The sequence below is a fragment of the Protopterus annectens genome, chromosome 2.part0, assembly GCF_019279795.1.
Source record: "Protopterus annectens isolate FY-2018-M chromosome 2.part0, PAN1.0, whole genome shotgun sequence".
Taxonomy (NCBI): domain Eukaryota; kingdom Metazoa; phylum Chordata; order Ceratodontiformes; family Protopteridae; genus Protopterus; species Protopterus annectens.
In genome coordinates this window covers 194,531,106-194,546,105 of record NC_056728.1, presented here as the reverse complement: position 1 = coordinate 194,546,105, position 15,000 = coordinate 194,531,106, and the positions used below count along the sequence as shown (strand labels likewise).

The following is a 15,000-nucleotide window of genomic DNA, read 5'->3' as shown; positions in this document are numbered from 1 at the left end:
TTACCTGTAAAGTGAACCCTTAGTAAAGCTGGATATATCAGACAAGATTTAAAGTGATTAACCTGGAAGTTTGTGTGCTGTGAAGAACTCATTCCTAATGTTTGTACAGAATAATCATCAAATATCACCCTTAAATCCTGGCAGGTAATTACCTTACCTGGTGTCCAAAAACATGAGAGAGGTGTATTTAAGATTATATAATTGAAAGTGGACTGGCAGAGAGCCTTTGCCATGAATTACAGCTTTCGGGAATGATCTGTAGGCCTGCTCAGTCTCTGCTGGCTCCAACTTTATACCTGACCACTCTTGACAACTTTTCCTTCATAATTTCCACACAGTTTGCACCTTCAGCCTTCACCGAAGTACTGGTAATGCAAAGATTTTTGCGTTTGGCATGATATTCCAGATAAATTATCTAACTCTCATGTATTCTACACTCATTATTGGCATGTCACTTCCAGGCAGTTTCGACCTCCGATAGCCTGCTTTCTACTCCCTAAATGTAAAATTCTAACGTAAAGTGAATTTCCTGTAGTTTTTCCATAATTTCTGGCAGAGAAGCCTCAAAAGTGTTTGTAGAAGTCTCTGTTTAACCAGACATTTGCTTTTCTTTTTTTGAACTTTATTTTTACATAAATGTAAGGTGTCTATGCAACAGGTGATAATTCAATAATCAACCAAATTAAGTTCACATTTACAAATGCTATACATCATATATTCTGTACAATATAAACCAACATTACATAGTGTTCAATTTCTACCTTCTCTTGAACCTTATTCCGCCTCCAAAACACTTATCTGCATGTATTGTTCCCACAATTTCCATTTTTTATGTAATTTATTTCTACCCTTTTCTAAAGATCGTACTTCGTGTTCTTTTATCTGTGTTATAAATATTCACTGCTTCAAGTTTGGCTGGTTTAGACTTTGATTTCCATTTTGTAGTAATTGCTTTTTTGTCAGTCAATAGAGTTAAATGCAGCTAGACTTTACTTTGTGTAGACAATTCAGATTCTGTTCCCAGCTTACAAAACTCTATTCCTTAGTTGCACTCTGTATTCCTGACAGAGTACTCCTGTAGGGGAATTTTGAAGTATGCCAACTCGTACTTTAATGACTTATGCTTCCTGGTACCTCTATCTTCTCCATTACACCTCCACATTTGCCATCTACTTCAGGAAAAATGGAAAAATTCTTTGGAGTCTACTTGGGGTAGAAAAGTACCTGTGCAAACACTTCCAGGCAAATATCCTAAGTATTCTAGATTTAGATGTTCTTCGTGTTTCACTGTTGCAGTCATAACTGTAGGGTGCTCCTGCCGGCAGGCAGCCCGAGGTCGGCCAGAATCCCAAAGTCTGGGTCCCGTGTCGGCTGTATAAGCTAGTACCCTGACGTCAGTACGCTCTGGTACATAGCCCTCAGCCGACGCCATCTTCTCCAGTCTTTCTTGCCGTGCGGTGGAAAGCAGCTTGCAAGTCGTTGGTTGGCGATTTTCGAACAGCGTATTTTGTTGTTGTCTGTCCGAAGTTCTTACTTCTCTTCTCAAAGCTAAGTACCCCGTTGGGGAATCTTTTCTTGTTCCTCCGATGTCAGAAAAAGTTAATAATTGTATAACGTGTGGGAAACAAATACCTCATAAAGATTTCCACTCTTACTGCCTACCTTGCTTAGGCCCTGACTACGACGTTTCTTGTTGTCGGTTCTGTGCCAGGTTCAATTCTCGTACTATCAAGCGCAGGTACGACTGGGCTCTAAATGATTTTGGCAGACGCTTCAATTATAGAATGTCGTCGGACACTACTGGAATTCAAAGAAGCGCAAAGACAAAGACAGGCCTCCGAGGTCCAAACAGGACTCGTTGCAGCTGGAGCCAGCGTCCGGTTCGGCTGTCGTTAGTGAGGCGCTTTTGCAGCCCCTGTCGTCCGCCACTTCTGAACCGATGACCGATACGGACTCCCATGGGGAGCCATCAAGGCCTACTATTTTAACTGCTGCAGGACCTTCGGACGTCACTCCCTCAGATGGGTCCGGAACCGCTGTGCAGGTACCGGCTTCTGAGGGGGTTTTCAGGCCTACTCACATCACTATTTCAAAGGCAAAGGCAAAGACAAAGACTCCTGTTAAGTCTAAAGTTCCTGCTCAAGCTACTTCTGAATCTACTCCCAGGACACAGAAGCAATTATTAAAGATGGCTGAAGATTTACTTATGATTAGGGGTTCTCACCCTCCTCCTGAGAAAAGGCCTCGACAGGATGTTCCTCTGGATTCCTCTGACCAGGCTTCTGTATCTTCTGTCTCTTCCTCTGATCAGGAATATTCTTTTCCTCCTTATGAGGATTCGGATGCTGAGGACTCCTTGCCCTCTGCCTCTCCGCCTGAGGATTTCTCTTTTGGGGAAACCTTGCATGAGATGAGGGAACATTTTCATTGGGAAGGTCAGGAGTATTCTGCTTCCAAGAAGAGGCTTAGAGAATTCCTTCTTCTTCCTCAACATAGGCCTTTAGCTATCCCTCCTGTTCTTGACATTGTGGATGATGCTTTTTCTGAGGCTAATTTGAATCCTGATTCCATGCCTCCGGCTCCTAAGCCTGATAGATTTTATAGGGTTCCTGACTCTCATTTATTTTTATTCAAGAACCCTTCTGCGGATCCTGAAACTATTTCTCAGGGCTCTAAGGCTGCTAAGGTTGCTACTTCTAAAAATCCTATTCCCTCTGAGAAGGATTCTCGTGCTTTAGACAGGTGGGGAAAAAAGGTATATACTTCTGCTACCCTGTCTGTAAGGGCTTTAAATTGCCAGTTTCATATGTTTTAAGTATCAGCAATTTCTTTTGTCTATTTTAAAGCAAAAGCTTGCTTCCCTTCCTGCATGTGCAGAGGATAAGGAACTTCAGGATGTATTGCATGCAACTGAACAAGTGAACAAACATAGTTTGCATTGTGGTTTTGATGCTTTGGATGCTTCTTGCAGGGCTGCAGCCTCTGGTACTGTTATCAGGAGACATGCCTGGCCGTGAACAAAGTTTACCTGAACAGGTTAAGGCTAAGTTATTAGATGCCCTGTTCAGCATGATGTTCTTTTGGATCTAAGGCTGAGGAGGTTATTAAAAGATGGAAGAAAAGGCAAAATCTATGCAAACTGTAAAAGATTTCTTGCAAGTTCAACCTCCTAGATTTTCCAGGAATTGGCCCTCCAAAAATTGGTCCTTTCCCACGTCTGACAGGCCTCAAAGGGGAAGATATAGATGCTCCAGAGGTCGTGGTCAAGCTCAGGCCTCTTACAGATCTAGACAATGGACTGCTTCTTCACCTAGAAGGGGAGAAGACAGATCCCAATCTCAAAGAAAGCAAACTCAATGACTCTCTCAGTTGGGCTACAGGACCCCTTCACCTGGATGCCCCTCTCGGAGGAAAACTCTCTGTTTTTTACAGAAATTGGACTCATATTACCCAGGACAGATGGGTATTGGACGTGATTTTAAAAGGCTACAAATTCCACTTTCATACTCTGCCAAGGGCTTACGGTTGGCCAGATCTGCCAAAACATCAATGGTCAGAGGCCTTAAATCAAGTGGATGCTCTTCTGGCCATGAGAGCCATAGAGCCTGTTCCACTCTCAGAGATGGGAAAAGGTTTTTATTCAAGACTGTTTCTGGTTCCAAGAAAACAAAGCTCATGGAGACCTATTCTGGACCTTTCTGTGTTAAACACCTTTTGGAAATTCCAAAATTCAAGATGCTTACTCTGCAGCAACTAATTCCAATGCTTTCTCAGGAGCCTGGATGGTGACATTGGACTTAAAGGAAGCCTACTTACACATTCCCATCAGGCAGGCAGGAAATTCCTCAGATTCAAGGCAGGTTCGAGACACTTTCAATTCTCTGTACTGCCCTTTGGTTTATCTACTGCCCAGAGTCTTTACCAAGTGTCTGGCACCAGTAGTGGCTTATTGCAGACTTCAGGGGATTCAGATTTACCCTATTTGGGCGACTGCCTTATTCAGGCAGACAGCAAGGATCTTCTACTTCAACATCTGGAATTTGTTCAACGTCTTCTCCTCCTACTGGGATTCTCAGTGAACACAAAAAAGTCACATTTGATCCCTTCTCAACAAATGGTATTCTTGGGAGCCCTCTTAAATACAACCTTACAAAGGGCCTTCCTCACTCCAGAAAAACGAATACAGCTGGCTTCAATTTTCAACACCTTGGCAACTCTATCTCAGCTCACTGCAAGGAAATTCCTGCAGGCACTGGGCTACATGGCTTCCTGCATTCTGTTGATTCCAAATGCAAGGCTTCATATGAGAGCTTCAATGGTATCTGAAAAGTGTATGGTCACAGCATTACCACGATCTGGACATTCTGATTCCTCTGATCCCCTGCCTCCAGAAGGAGTTCCTCTGGTGGTCCAGGGTGTGCTTTAAACGAAGGAAAGCCTTTTCGTCTACCTCAACCTTCTCAAATCATAACCACGGACGCCTCGGATTATGCTTGGGGAGCACACTTTCTAGACAATTGCCAGCAGGGAACCTGGACAAAGGACCATCTTCACTGGCACATCAATCTGAAGGAAATGTTGGCAGTTCAAAATGCTCTTCTAGCCTTCAAGAACTTTTGCAACCAGGGCCTCTGCTAATTGGACAAACACCACAGTCATGTGGTACATAAACAAGCAGGGGTTCTCATTCACCCCTTTGCAGACTAGCTATGGCTTTATGGGACACAGCTCTAAATCTGAATCTACATCTCCAGGCTCAATTCATTCCAGGAGAACAGAATCTCTTAGCAGACAGCCTGAGCAGAAACATTTCAGATCCTCACGAATGGATGCTAGACACCAACTTATTCAACAGGATTACTGCAGTTTGGGGATGTCCCCAGATAGATCTGTTTGCATCCCATCTCAATCAGCTGCCTCGCTTTTGCACCAGGTCCTTCCACAAAACAGCTTGGAAAGTGGATGCCCTGTCCTTCAGCTGGAGAAGCCTTTCGGGATATGCCTTCTCTCCTCTTCCTCTACTACCTCGGGTATTACTGAAGATAAAACAGGACTAGCCCAAGTTCCTCATCTTGATTGCTCCAAATTGGCCTCGACAGTTTTGGTATCTAACTTTAAAGCACCTGTTCTTGGAGCCTCCTTGGATTCTCCCTCTGAACCCTTCTCTTCTGTCCCAGCATCAGGGTCAGTTACTACATTCCAATCTCAAGACCCTTTGCCTGGCAGCTTGGCTCTTCAGAGGAATTTGATTTCTTCTAGTCTTCCCAAACAAGTTTTGGATGTTCTTCTGGAAGCTAGACGGCCTAGCACTAGGAAATCCTATGCCTCTAAATGGAAGAGGTTTTGTATTTGGATGCAGGACCGAGGCTCGGACCCTCTGGTGCCTGATCTCTCTTCTATTTTGCTTTACCTTTGGATCTTTTGTCTAAAGGACTTTCCTTTTCTTCCATTAAGATTCATGCTTCTGCTATTTCTGCTCATTTCAGTTCTGATCCTCCTGTTTTTTCTCATCCTTTGGTGAGACAATTCTTGAGAGGGGCTAAGAATTTGCGGCCTCCCAGGACCCCTCCTGTTCCTGCTTGGGATCTTAATTATGTTTTAGAAAAACTTACTTTGCCTCCTTTTGAGCCTGCTGCATCTTCAGATATTAAGTTTTTATCTTGGAAGACAGTTCTTTTGTTAGCATTGACTTCTGCCAGAAGGGTCTCAGAGTTGCAAGCTCTCATGGCTGTGGAACCATACCTTATTTTCCACCAGGACAGAGTATCCTTGAGGACCAATCCTACTTTCATGCCTAAGGTGATTTCGAAAGTGGCTTTAAATCAGACAATTCACCTTCCTACTTTCTTTCCTAATCCTCAAAATAAAGGGGAAAGGATTTTGCATTCATTGGATGTGCACAGACAGTTACGATTTTACCTGGACAAGACTAAAGAGTTCAGAAAATCTAATCAATTGTTTCTTTTGCCTCCAGTTCTCTTGGAAAAGCTATTTCTAAACAAACTATTTCCAAATGGATTGCTTATGGAATCAGATTTTGTTACACTCATCATGGGAAACAGTTTCCAGGTACTGAAGTCATTCTACTAGAGCAGCTGCCACTTCTGCAGCTTTTCTCAGAGGAGTTCCTACCAAGGATATCTTGGAAGCTGCCACTTGGAGTTCTGTGCATACTTTTTCCAAGCACTACAGTCTCCCTCTGTATTCTAAGACCAGGGCAGGCTTTGCCTCTGCTGTTTTGCAGGGTCTTCTTGCTGCCCCTTCTGTTTAAGCCTCCTCCCTTTTTCACTGCTTTGGGATTCCACCCTACAGTTATGACTGCAACAGTGAAACACGAAGAACATAGTACAGTTGTGTACACCTACCATAAATGTAGATGTTAGTGTCTTCACTGTTGCAGTCATTCCCTCCCTCCTATCCCCTCTTTTTCTCTTATTTGTGGTGTATTTGTGTTTCCTTGTTGGATTCATTTCTGATTTATTGGGACTTCTGACATCTAGGGCAAGAAAGGCTGGAGAAGATGGCGTCGGCTGAGGGCCATGTACCAGAGCGTACTGACGTCAGGGTACTAGCTTGTACAGCTGACGCCGGACCCAGACTTTGGGATTCTGGCCGACCTCGGGCTGCCTGCCGGCAGAAGCACCCTACAGTTATGACTGCAACAGTGAAGACACTCGAACATCTACTTTTATGGTAGGTGTACACAACTGTACTTTGCATATTTGGGAGCAGTACACGTGCTCCCATTGTTTCTTTGGAAAGAGAGATTAGAAGTTGGCATTGGGAGGTTGGCATAATGGTTAAGGTGTTTACCTTACAGACAAGGTGCAGGGTTTGCTTCTCAAATGGGGCAATTGGCTAGGTTTAAAATGGTCCACAAGGGCTGTTAGCCTAGTTCTAATCTATGAACCTAAGATAAGCAATTCATAATGATTTCTGACTTCCTCTGATTCCAACAGTTATTGTGTAGTATTTTGCATGCCCTAATAATTCCTTTTTAACAGCATGTTCTGTTGTAGTCTCAGTTAAAAATTCAGCCAGTTTAGATGTTTCATTTAGGATTCACCTATCCCTTTCTCTTTGCTTATACTTGTGTATCATTCATTGATGAGGAAAGTGGTCTGTAACCTGCGGTCCAGATGTCTTCTGGGCCTCTTCCCATTTTATTACCTTTGTCTAACTATTTATTCCTAATACCTTGGTTCCTTTGAAAGCATTGTCCAGTAAATTCCAACCTTCTCTTGTGTATTCTGTGTACCCCTAATTGTAGTCATCCCTATCGTCAGATTCTTATTTCTCTATTACCGTGTTGGCTTAGTTCTTTGTATGCTTTCTGCCCCTTTGAGTTTAGTATTCTGTATGACTTATTCTCACAGATCTGTGTCCAAAAGCCCATCTTTTTGTTCTATTGGAAGAATCAACTTAACCCACCTGACTTTCCTTCTTCCCCTTCCAGATAAAATCCATCTCTATTAATTACTATCCACAACGTCTCCTCTGGTTGATAAAAATATACCCGACCTGTTTATAAAACCTAAAGGCACTATAAAAACATTTTTACTACTTGATGTTATGTTGTCCTATCTCGCCTTCATTCTTGCTGGTTGGGTTCTGAACAGAGTATTGGTTTCTACTTGGCCTAATACTAAAGCTCGAAAGTTTCCACTGGCTCGAGGCTATACCCTATCCCACAATGTATAGGGAGTAATATATCTTGTTTGCTACAGATCGAATGCTTCGCAGTGGGCTCAGGCTAAGTGACTTCTCTGTCTAAAATATTTTCTTAAAATTATTTTCCTAATTATATTGTTTGTGTTCTAGGGTTTTACTAGCGTAAACCACTAGAGTTTTGCTGTTTGTGCTTGTGTTTGTTGGCCGTTGTTTTCGCAGGCCTACACCCCTATCCCTTCCTTTCTCTATCTGACATACCCGTTTAAGTTAGAGGGGTCATTTTTTTGTCTGTATACAGTCATTTTAAGTTGGAGGACTTTTTCCCCCCTGAGGTTTTGTCGTTTCAGTTGGAGACGTCTCCTCTGGTTATTGGAGACTGTTTAAGTTGGAGACTCTCCTCTAGCCCCTCCCTCATCCCTCTTATTGTTTAAAAAAAATATATATATATATATATATATACATATATATATATATACATACATATATACATATATATATATATATATATACATATATATATATATATATATATATATATATATATAAAATCTTTCTTAGATTGTAGAAGTCTTCTTTACAGAGTTATTTTTGTTGTTGTTGGCACCTCTTTTTCCTTCCTGCCATATTGTGTTGTCATTATGTCCAGGGAAGGCAGTGAAGTGAAGCAGTATGGCTTCAAGAAATGCGATTCTTGCACTCAAAAAATGTCCTTCACAGACGTGCATATCAGTTGTGTTTATCATCTTGGAGCAAAACACCTTCAGGATTCTTGCTCTATTTGTCATGGATTCATTTCCAGGATTTTGCAGGATTGTCAAAACCAACTTGTGTTGAAGGGATGGTTTTCTTTTGCAGATGCTCTTGAAGGGATGATTTTCTTTTGCAGATGCTCTTGAAGGGAACCAGACCTCTACAAAATCATCCCAATCACCAAAATCTGATAAATCTTCAAAGAGGGCTTCTTCCTCAGCTCCAGCTTCTCAACCAGTGAAGAAACCTTCCAAGGATTCAACTTCAGACCCAAAGGCTTTCTGGTCTGAAGTTACTGATCCATCGATTCCACCTGTTTTGTCGGAATGGACAGGCATTCGTGCACGGAGCTGATGTCCAGGCCTGGAGCCGGTATCCTCTGTGCTATAGTCACCCATTCTGCAGTCTGAGTCTGGTAGCTCTAAATCTTCGGGACCATCTTCTCTATCATCCAGGAGCCTTTCGGATGACTATGTGGAGCAGGTGGTGAGGAGGTTGCTTTGGACTCGGCACTAGCTAAGATCCTCTCGAGACCAGCCCAGAAGGATATGGAGTTGTCTGCTACTTTGGCCTCTTCTGTTATTCCTCTCCGACCAGAGTGATTTCGGAGCCGGAGTGCTCTGATGTTTTTGTGGTGGAACCGTTGGGTCCAAAACTTGTTCCTGCATTTTCGGCCCTGATCTCTGCTCCAACCTCTTTGGTGCCATCATCTGTCGATGGGTCTGGGAGCCGATTTTCCCCCGTCGGGTCGGTGCTTTGACAGACCTGAGTCTGCTCCTCGGGGCTTCGGCATGGGTGAGCTCAGCACCTACATCAGTCTCGGAGCCCACCTCCTTGGTGGGGAGGAAGTATCTTGGTTGTTAGGAGCCAGGGGCTCCCTCAGGCCTGGATCGTGGTACCTTTGAGGTGAAGAGTGCTGTTCCCCCCTGATGGCTCCACCCTCTGATCCAAGCAATCTTCCCCCAGGAGTGTCAGTGTCTGCCTGCTCACCCCACCCCCCCCAGGTGTAGAGAACCAGTACCTCAGGACATGGGTGAGTCCATCTCTTCCGAAACCTCTCCAGTGGATCCCTCTGCAGAGGTCCATTGGAAAGAAACTTGTAAGAGGAAACATTTAGACTCTCTGGAGGACACTGTCGCATCTGATATGGACTTAGATGATTCAGAAGGGTCCCCAAAGTCACCCTCTCAGGATCTCCTTTTCAGACATCCTAGAGATCCTGAAACAGAGAGTTGTCTGGAAGACCATTACCCCTTCTGAGGATGAGTCCGTATACCTGGAGGCATGTGGATCCTGACCCTCTACCTTCTGGGTGTCTCCGCCTTTTGACCAGCTTCTCACTGTAGTTAGTCGAAAAACATGGGGCTCTCCAGAATCAATGAAACCTGTTCGAGGAAGGCCCAATAAATTCATCACTGCCCCTATATGCTATGGTGGTGGCAGTGGTGGCCACCAAAAAGGAGTTAGCTGAGATTATCTGTCCATCTGCCGAATAAGGAATCTCGAATGATGGACAGATATGAGACGTGTATATTCTCATCAGCAGGCTTTACTCTCCGCTCACTGAAGTATTTAACCCACTTTACCAGACTCCAAAGGTGACCTCTCAGCTTGCTACCTTAGGTTCTGTAGTTAACTCCTCCATGCGTCTCATCTCTTACTCGGCCGATGGAGCGAGCAGTGCAGCAGGCACAGGAATAGCTCTGAGAAGGCATTCCTGGATGCTCCTTTGCAAGTTTGTAGAGCTCTTTAAGTTTTCCTTTGTAAACACCCCTTTTGATGGCTCTTCGTTGTTCAGGCCTAAAGTTAGAGACTCTCACCAGGTGTGAGCAAGAAGGCAAAACTCTTGTCTGCCATGGGAGTATGTTTTTCTGTCCCTTCCAGGCCTTACCCCAAAGGCCAGAATGGTGGGAAGATGTGGTTCTGAAATTACCAAAGAGTTTCGCTGGATGCACTTGATATATTTTCTCCCAGGGGCAGAGGGGAAACAGTAATGGAAGACGCCAGTCTTGCGGCAGAGGGGGTCCACAGAACTAGGGTGACAGATACATTCTCTGGTCGGCCTTTTCTGCGCTCCTGAAAGGAGGCTCATCTGACCACCTCTGGAACAAAAGCAAAAGGGAAGTGCAGAAAACTGAGTGCATAGAGCCTGCCCTGAAGAGTAGATATTTTCTGCATGACTCCCTTATGGGGATATGCAGATAAGCTTTTCGGTCCAGAGTAACTAACCAGGCACCCTTGGCTAGCATAGGGAGAAGCTGTTGCAGGGTAATTATCTTGAAATTTGGGACCACCAGAAAGGTATTGAGAGTTGATTGATCCAGGATAGGGCACCAAGAGCCATCTTTTCTGGAAACCAGGAAAAGTCTGGAGTAGAAACCCTGCCCCTTTGTTCCACTGGAACGGGTTGAGTAGCTCTGATAGTGAGCAGAGAAAGTACTTGCTAGCCATGCTCTATGCACTTCCCTTTTGCTTATCTACTATACCCAGAGTATTCACAAAGTGCCTGGCTCTAACCATTGCATACTGCAGACAGAGAAATATCCAAATTTTCCCATACTTGGATGACTCCCTGATTCAGGCGGACAGTCAGGAATTGCTACTTCAGCACCTAAAAAGCTTTCTCACGTCCTTGGGGTACACCATCAGTGAAAAGAAATCACAACTGGTGCCCAGTCAAAAAATTGTGAGTGAGTCATACATTTGTTCTCATTCCTAATGGCATTGGTATTTACTTTTTACTGGTGTTTCCCACCATATACTAGCTTCCTGTTTGGGGGCTCCTGACATTTGGTGCAAGAAAAACTGATGTAATGGCATCTCCTGCCTGTTTTATACCCCTGACGACCTGACGTCCTGGAAGAAGCAAAAGCATCCTTATGCAGAAATCCCAAGACTCTGGTATTTGGGCTGACTGAGGGCTACCTGCAGGCAGATAACCCAAGTGTGGGACTGCAACAGTGAATACACTCAAACAACTACATTTATGGTAAGTGTACACAACTTTACAATCTTCAGGATGCGTACTACCACATAGTCGATCCAGGAGATATCTATGCTTTCGGCTGGGAGCCAGTCATTACCAATTCAGAGCTCTGCCCTTTGGTATCACTACAGCCCCTATAGTGTTCACCAAATGCATGGCAGGAGTCCCGACACATCTGAGGGGTCTAGGATTCTGGATGTTTTCATATTTGGATGACTGGCTCCTGACAACCACCACAGCGCATCTGCTGATCAAGGCAAATGACACAACCATTCATTTATGCTCAAATCTAGGCATTAATATAAATTTTGAAAAGTCTGCCTTGTTGGCCTACACAGCATATTGCCTTCATAGGAGCAGATTTAAAGACGCAAGACAGGATAGCAAAACTGCCTCACAAAAGAGTAAAAATGCTGTGCCACCAAGTATCAGTGTTGCTCCAGAAAAGCAAAGCACAGGCAAAATTTGTTCCCAAAGTTCTGGGTTGAGTGGCAGCAACGATAACATTGGTTCCATTTGCGCTCCTGCATGAGTGCTCCAGTGGCTTCTCTTTACTCAGTGGTCAATGCAGGAGTTACCCATGTCTCTCAAGATCCTCATTACAGACTCCTGCAAGAAGGACTTAAGATAGTAGCTTCAGTCTACTCCGGTAACACTAGGCAGGCCATTTGTTTTCCCCCAACCTGTAGCTACAGTGACCACGGACACCTCCCAGATTGGGGGGGGGGGCATTATCCCTTAATCTTTCCTGGCAGTTGTTTATGATGAGAATTGTATGCATAGGATATAGTATCAGTAAGCCATTTTGATAAGGTAACTTTTGAAACTGGTGAGCCTCTCAACAAAATGGGGTAGGATCTGGTTCCGCCTTGTTTCTTGATATATCACACAACAGACATATTGTCTGTCTGAATCGCAATTGTACCTTTTGGGAGAGTTGTGTCATCATAAACAACTGCCAGGAAAGATTAAGGGCCACTCAACAAGAATTATGTCAACTTCCACTGCTTTTCAAGCCAGACAACTTATGGACTCTCTGTGCTGCAACCACATGGGTTAACCCTCATACCTTTATCACTCATTACAAAGTAGATGTGGTCTCCCAGAACAGGGCTGCCTTTGATTCCACTGTTCTGAAGAGTTTATTCCTTTGAGCCACTCAAGAAAAGAAGGTGCTGCGGATGCTGTCCCAACTAGCAAGACTGAAGACTAGATAGGACAACATAACAAAGAATTTATGTACTCACCATAACGTTCCGTGTTTGTTGTCCATCATCTTGCCTTCATTCTTGCGTCTCCCCCTCCTACCCCCAACCTTCGTTCCTGGAGGATCGAGAGGAGAAATGGTTATTGGTGAAAACGTGGTTTCTGCTTCCTTTTTGGCCTCCTTACTCATAGGTTAAGGATTATTATCTTTTGGGAGTGGTTTATATAAAGAATTATGTATATTTACTTTTTTTTTGTAATCTGCAAACAAGATCTGGGTATTATTCCCTATGCATTGTGCGATAGGGTATAGCCCTCGAGCCAGTGGATGCTTTTGAGCTTTAGTATTTGGCCGAGTCGGAACCGATACTCTGTTCCAAACCCAACCAGCAAGAACGAAGGAGAAATGATGGACAACAAACATGGAACATTATGGTGAGTACATAACTTCTTTTTTCTTGCTATCCATATCCATAGGCAAGAGCTTCCAGTTTCAGTTTTTATATTATCTTTTTAGTTTCTTCCTATATATCCTTGGTTGCTGTAGCAGAAGCCTTTTTATTTTTAATATTTGTTTACTGGGAAAGTCCAAATTGGAACGAGCCAAATTTCAGTGGAGGTCTGAGGAGAAACACTCCAGGCGCAGGTCTTTGTAATAGGGAAGAAACTGGAGCACCCAGAGGAAACCCACACGATCGTAAGGAGGACATGTAGACTCTGTACAGAAGGCATCCCAGCCAAAAGATTGGCAGTTAGACAAGCCCTTTATAGTCATGGTTGAAAATTAAATTGGGACCTATATGAAGCTGGGTGTGATAGGCCACCAGTCTCCGCAACTTTTTTCCCCCAAATGTTGGTACTTCCCCTCCCTACTGTTAAAGCATTCCAAATCTTTATCACTTTCTTCTTTCCTAACTTCCAAATGTCCACCAGAATACAGTTTATTCCTGGAGACTTCACTGCAGGTAGATTATACATCACCATTTTTGTCTCATCTCCTCTTATCTTAACTGTTAATTTTAAGCATCACCTTCCTCTAACTTTGGCATATGTAAATCTTCAAGAAAAAGCACACATGGAAATATTTATGGATTTCCCCATTCCTCTGCTTTAAACAAATTTTCATAAATTTCCAAAATATCTCAATATCTCTACAGGATCTCTGCTGTTTCTATTCTTGTAAGCTCCCTGGGTTTGGCTACAACCCTTTCCACTTTCTGTTGCCCAAATCATTGCGCAAAATGGTTTTGTGCTCTGGAGTTACTGATAAAGAAGCAGTTGCTTATCTGCAATCTTTCTAAACTATTATCCAGTTACTCCCTTATTTTCTCGCTAGCACTCTGAAGTTGTGTGACTTTTGCTTGTTTTAAGGGGAGTTGCTAGATTGCATTGTCAAATCAGGTGAACCATTTGAGTGGGCTGTAGCAAGTGTTGAGAGCAATCCGACCAACCCCTTTTTGCGATCTCTGTTTACCTGCCGTTATCCAGAAGTCAACCTCAAATCTTTCAGAAAACTGATTTTAACTCCTTCCTTTCTGTGAAACATCTGAGATTTCTAGGGAGACAACTGTTAAATTGGTTTTAATCTCCAGAAAGCTACACTGGGACGTGTGAAAACATCGCCATCCCCATCGGAAATCTTACTGATTTTTGACAGTTTTTAAAAGGGTGCTGCGTTCCATGCCTTAAAGAAAACAGGTGCCTCTTCATGGTTTTTAATTTTGTGTTAGAAGGGCTAATTCTTGCTCCATTTCAATTAACTCGTTAGATTGACTTGAGGTTCTTAATATGAAAAGCCATGTTACTGATTGCGGAAAGAGTATCTGAATTGCAAGCTCCTATGATGGGTTAACTCCATCTCATTTTACACAAAGGTAGGGTTACCTAAAGAAATTAAGCCTTTATTTTATGCCTAAAGTGGTATCTGAATTGACTTGGTGCCCATCTCTGTGTCTTCTTTCCAGAACCTGTAAACAAGGGAGAAAAAGATACTCAAATCCTTGGATGTTCACAGACATCTCTGGTGCTATCTTGTCAGAGCAAAATCTTTCAAGAATTCGGATCAGTTGCTCTGATGAGTCAGAACAGACTCTTGACAAGTACTTGTCTATCTTTTGTTACATCCACCAAAACAAGACCTTTCCAGGCAGGGTCAAGGCTCAGTTTGCGAGGGACTTGCCTTCATCTCTGTTTTGAAAGGGTTGGATTCTACAGGCATTCTAAAAGTAGCAGTGTGGTACTCTTTGCAAATCTTTGTAAAGCACTGTAAACTAGATTCCTTCTCTAGTTCTAGGACACGTTTTGCTAAGACCATTCTCCAGTGTTCCTGGACCCTTGTCCTTCCTCCTTCCAGTCATTCTTAGTTATAGTAATTTACACCATGTAGC

At 43.4% G+C, this 15,000-nt stretch overlaps 1 protein-coding gene across 1 annotated transcript in view; it reads left to right on the top strand.

Moving 5' to 3' along the window:
- LOC122792715 (abl interactor 2-like) overlaps positions 1-15,000 on the top strand; it is an 852,815-nt gene that overhangs the window by 519,928 nt on the left and 317,887 nt on the right. The gene's annotated exons all lie outside the window — the stretch shown is intronic.